Source organism: Hibiscus syriacus, unplaced genomic scaffold (genome assembly GCF_006381635.1).
Source record: "Hibiscus syriacus cultivar Baekdansim isolate YM2019G1 unplaced genomic scaffold, ASM638163v2 tig00112501_pilon, whole genome shotgun sequence".
NCBI classification, from domain to species: Eukaryota; Viridiplantae; Streptophyta; class Magnoliopsida; order Malvales; family Malvaceae; genus Hibiscus; species Hibiscus syriacus.
The window spans coordinates 13,155-19,537 of NW_024063348.1; the positions used below are offsets into that span (position 1 = coordinate 13,155).

Sequence of the window (6,383 nt, forward strand, 5' to 3'; positions counted from 1 at the left end):
GGTAACTGTAAGTCACCCAAAGTGGGCGATGATGAAGAGACAGATGATAAACCATCTTGGTCGATGAACAAAGAAGAGAAACTAGCACCCATCAAGAGAACAAGGAAATAATAAAACGGAGAAATTTAGGGTGTTCTAAGACAGAAAGGGTACGTTGGAATCATAGTGACTGCAGATAAGGTTCTGAAGATATTAGTTTCGAAAATGTAAAGTCTGTTCCAGGGAAGCACCCCGTCCTTATTTTCGTTCATCCAAGGATTGAAGAAACTGCTAAAACAGCTCGACTTGCAAATGATACCCTCAATAGATTCTTGAAAGAGGATGCTGCAAGTGGTGAGATTCTTCAGAGACAGGTATTGATTAAAATGCAATGCACTCAAGGGTTTAGTATGGTTTAGCAATCCATCATGCTGGGACTGGCAAGCGCGGCTCATCGAATTCTTGCTCAACTCTTTGCTGAGGACGTATACAAGTGTTGTTGTCACCTGCAACTCTACGAATAGTCATGAACCTGATTGCTTATGGTCCGGAAAAGGAGCTTACGTCTTCGGATGTGATGCCGAGCTGAGTTGTACTGGGAGGCATCAACATGATCCGTATGGGTAAGCGATCATCATTACTGGCCACGGTGAAGTACTGTGAGGCCTAAACCGGTTGGTGTCCAAGTCTTTTCCAGTGCTTTCGTACTAAGTTTGATCTTGGTATTGTGTTAATAGCTTGCCCGATTGCACTTAAAATATACTTCACCGCAATCTTTTGATTAATTTGTTCTTTAGTTCAATTGTTCAAAGCGAAGTTTTCCTCAAAGAACCACCACGCAGAGGTACAACAAAACCAGGTTCATGGCCTTGTTTCATCATTATCTACCATTGATAGATATTGGAGCTGGACATCAAAATAAAAAAGGATCTCAACACTTAAAAAATCCCATCCAAATACATTAAAATTGTGGTTTAAAGATGAAGAATCGGTTATATTTGTAGCATTATAAAAATACAAGTTAATGGATATCTATCATCCAACTCATTTGCTGCTCTTTCAGATTCAGGGGGACCAAACCAACACAGGTGAGTCCAAACTTAAAATTGATTTTGATTGATATCTATCTGGTTTGATCACAGTTGTTTTACTGTTTTTTTGGTTACATTGGATTCAAAATATATTAAAAATTTTCAAAGCTTTTCAAGGATACAAGACAGATACACAAGTGAAACACAGATATTTGAGCAAAGCTAATCTCTAACATGGTCTAATTTCACAACATAATTCAGCTTGATTGAAAACAGCATAACAATGAAGATCCATACCGTACACTTTGGATTAATAATTCAAACCACAAATTAACAACCCCTCACTATTTTTTTCAACTAAATAACACTAAGCAGATCCAGAAAATGATTATTTTTGTTTAAGTTCATCAATCTTCATAGATCCTACACTCTTCAGTCTCGGGGTTTTCCTGGCAGAAAGATTCCAAAGGATCTTTCTTTTCGATTTGAAGTCTAAGCCTAAGATCAGCTTTGGCTTGACTTACCTCTTCGACCTCGTCCCAAGCCACCTTGCACTCGTCAGATATCTCATCTTCTTCACACACTTCCTTAGCTTCTAAAACTTTTTTCTCAATCAACTCAGTTAGCTTCTTTTACCTCATTTGAGTCCCTTTATATTTGGCTGCTTTTACTGCCATTCTAGATACCCTTTTATTGTTATCACAGGGAAATGAAGCAAAATACAGCTTTGGGTTTGGACTGAGAGATGAAGTTGAGTTCATTTCTAGGGTTCCTGTCAGTAAGTGAAACCTTAGAGCTGCCATGGCTGATGCCTGCTAAACAAGGTTTTCTTTTTGGGGGGTAATAATGGAGTTTTAGGGTTGTTTTGATCAAGGAATAGGGGTCTTTGTCGTGCTTAAGAAGAGGATATAAGAAAGAGAAGAAAAAGAGGGCTATCAATGACAACAAACTAGCTTTGGATGAATTTGGATAAGCCCAAGGACGGGTACTTATGCGGTGCGGCGCTTAAAAAACGGTTAATATACGGTGTGATCGGTTAAATAATTGACCGGTTAAAATTTATTCCGGTTATGTTATATTATTTAACCGGAAATATTATAAAGTACAATAACATACTAGGTAACGCTTATATAATATAATAGGTAGCGCTTATATTTACCTATTTTATAAGTAATCCGGTATATTTATACCGATAGTATTGCAAATTTACCTATTACATTATATTATATTGAAAGTGTCCATACTTTTTATAAAAAAGATCGATACTTCTTTTAAAGTTATGTAATTTATGTTTCAATTTTTTTTAATAGTGTTTCATGTTTTCCACCTACAATATTAATTTAATAATTTCATTTGCACAAAAAATTATTTGATTTTTTGATATTTTATAAAATATTATTTAGAATTTTTAATTTAATAATAATATATCGTAACGTAAAAAATAAATCATTAGACGCCTATAATTACTAAATTAATATCTTAAAACTCACTCAAAAGATAACCTTAAATTAATGTTTTCCACAGTGAAAAAAGTATGGACACTTTTATAAAAAGGATAGACACTTTACAATATAACCACTACCTATTACATTATATAAACGATACCTATTACATTATATAAGCGCTACCTATTACATCATATGTTTACCTATTATATTGAAAGTGTCCATACTTTTTATAAAAAGGATCGATACTTTTTTTAAAAGTTATGTAATTTATGTTTCAATTTTTTTAACAGTGTTTCATATTTTCCACCTACAATATTAATTTAATAATTTCATTTACACAAAAAATTATTTGATTGTTTTGATATTTTATAAAATAATATTTATAATTTAAATTTAACAACATTAACCAAAGATAATAATAAATATGTAATATATATGTTTATTGTTTTTAATTTAATAATATATACAACATTAAACACATTCCAAGCTATAAATTACAAGCTAAGGACACTTGAAGAAGCAAGAGAACAACTATCCAAGCAATCAAAAACGAGAAAATCCCAACATGATAACAACTGAACATATCATATCAATGTTCAAACTCAAGTTGTAGATTTTGATTTCCTTTGCTTGGCATCATATGAGATTTTTGATTTCCTTTTGCTTGGCACCATATGAGCTTTGGATTTTGATGAGCATCGGAAGTATTTCAGACTTATGATTTGGGTGGTACTCAGAAGCATTTCGGACTTATGATTTTAGTTGCTATTTGTTTACCACCCAGATCATACGCCCGAAACGTTTCTGACGCTTTAAAGTTGACCAAAAAATACAATGGTCGGGATTTCCCTCGCGTTTAAACGTTGGAAAAAAAACAATGGAAATTAGGAATAATCAATGATAACATGCATATTGGCTTGGGCTAATATTTATAGTGGAGCCGAAATATATATTGAAATTCAAACTCAAATTGAAATTTAAATTCAAACTCCAATTACATATGAAATGAATTTGAAATGCAGTGTTAAATTGAACATGAAAATTGCATAATTGATTCATACTGTTCAAGTAACATGCTTTATGAACCATCAAGCTAAAAGACAATATTGATTGAGTTCAAAGCTGAGTTGTGAGTTGATGGAGTTGTCACACTTGTCACATGGTTGGAATAAAGTAATTTGATTTAATAATTTAATTGCACAAAAAATTATTTGATTGTTTTGATATTTTATAAAATAATATTTAGAATTTGTAATTTAATAATAATATATATATCGTAACGTAAAAAATAAATCATTAGACACCTATAATTACTAAATTAATATCTTAAAACTCACTCAAAAGATAACCTTAAATTAATGTTTTCCACAGTGAAAAAAGTATGGACACTTTTATAAAAAGGATAGACACTTTACAATATAACCACTACCTATTACATTATATAAACGATACCTATTACATTATATAAGCGCTACCTATTACATCATATGTTTACCTATTATATTAAAAGTGTCCATACTTTTTATAAAAAGGATCGATACTTTTTTTAAAAGTTATGTAATTTATGTTTCAATTTTTTTAACAGTGTTTCATATTTTCCACCTACAATATTAATTTAATAATTTCATTTACACAAAAAATTATTTGATTGTTTTGATATTTTATAAAATAATATTTATAATTTAAATTTAACAACATTAACCAAAGATAATAATAAATATATATATGTTTATTGTTTTTAATTTAATAATAATATACCGTAACATAAAAAATAAATCATTAGACGCCTATAATTACTAAATTAATATCTTAAAACTCACTCAAAAGATGTATATACCTAAATATGTAGTAACAAACATACCTAAATATGTAGTTATTGTACATACCTAAATTTAATGATAATATACTTGTAGTTATTGTACATACCTAAATATGTACTGCGAATTTAATGGTGTACCCACCCTTTAACTACCACTACCAATGCCACATCCTATTGAAAGCAGCACGACTGAAACATGTTCAAAATGAACCTTTGCTTACATCTCCATCAACTCCTGGAGCACTGAACTTGCACAACAAAATTTTTGCCATGGATAATACTGATATAGACAATGTTAAGCCAACCGAGGAATGCCATGAAGTACATAATGTTGATGAATCTGACAGATTGGTTGGTCAGCTCTTCTGTTCACGTGATCAAGCTTGGCACTTTTACAAGGGATTCGCACGGGAACATGGGTTTAGTGCACGTAAGGGAACAACACGGCTTGACGTGGAAGGGAATTTGAAGACACAAGAATTTTGTTGTTCCAAAGAAGGGTTTCGAGTATCAAAAGTCAATACTGTTGATCGTCAACGTGCTCATACGCCAGTCACAAGAACAGGATGTAAGGCTAGAGTCGTAGTTACATCAACAAATACAAACGATCAGTGGGTTATAAGTAAGTCTGATCAGAAACATAATCATGCATTGTGCACATCTGCTATGACACCATTTATGCGTTCTAATAGAGCTGTAAGTAAGGCTGATATCGATGAGGCAACAACATTGAAAGAGGTCGGTGTTGGCACGTCACAAGTAATGAACTATTTAACGCAGCAGGCAGGGGCTATCATAATGTTGGATTTACACATAAAGACCTCTACAATGCACTTCAAAGAGGTAAAGCAAAGGAAATCGTCGATGGGGATGTGAATGCGCTTATTGCCTACTTTGATTATAAGAAACATGATGATCCCGGGTTTTTTATGACATACTCGGTAGACGAATCGGGGGCATTGTATAATCTTATTTGGTCGGATTCTACATCGAGATCGGATTACACATGTTTCGGTGATGTAATTGCGTTCGACACAACGTACAAAGATAATTTGTATGGTCGACCAATTATGCCTATTGTTGGTGTCAATCATCACCATAACACAATTGTGTTTGCCACTGCCATAATCGCTGACGAGACGTCTCAATCTTTCGAGTGGGTGCTACAGAATTTTTTAGAAGCCATGATGAATAAATCACCTATTTCCGTTGTAACCGATGGGGATAGGGCAATGCAGAGGGCTATCAAATCTGTTATCCCTTATGCTAAGCACAGATTATGTTCTTGGCATCTTTCTCGCAATGCACAAGCTAACATTGGTGACCCAAAGTTTACAGCAACATTCTCAAAATGCATGGCTTCCTGGTGGACAACCAAGGAATTTGATATTCAATGGCGTTCGATTATTTCAGAATTCAACGTCCAAAAGCATCCATGGGTGATTGAGAAGGGAAATACACGACACTTATGGGCACAAGCATATCTAACCGGTCATTTCTTTGCCAATATTCGCTCAACACAAAGGTGCGAGTCTATGAATGCTTCACTAGCTATTGCACTAAAACACAAGAAGACATATTTAGATGTTGTTCGTGCAATTGAAGATGGAATTAGTAGAATGCGTATGAACGAGTTGAAAGCGGATTACTTAAGTTCCCATACGAAGCCCTTCCAGATCACAAAACTGGTCGACCTTGAAAGCCATGTCGCTGCGATTTTTACCCGTGAATCTTTTCGTGTGTTCCAAGATGAACTTATACGGGAGACATTGTACCGGATTGAGGCAGAGATTAAGTCCTTATCAGATGAATGTCAACATTATATTTTGTCAAAGTACGCAGAAAAAAATAGGAAATTTGAAATTAGTTTTGATTCTCGTACGAAAACTCTAATTTGCTCCTGCAAAAAATTCGAGACCGTTGGACTTCCGTGTCGCCATCAACTTCACATTTTGAAGCAATTGGACTACACATATTTGCCCGGGACTTTGATTCAAAGTAGGTGGACTAATGATGCGAAGGCTTCTGCACCCAGCTATGTTGATTTGAATGTGTCTCCAGAAGTGATGCAAATGGCAAGGTTCGCTGCTCTACGTTCAACGTCAA

General features: G+C 33.9%; 1 pseudogene; it reads right to left on the bottom strand.

Moving 5' to 3' along the window:
- Window positions 1-1,253: 1,253 nt before the first annotated feature.
- Window positions 1,254-1,931, bottom strand: LOC120180815 (annotated as a pseudogene).
- Between the last annotated feature and the right edge of the window lie 4,452 nt (window positions 1,932-6,383).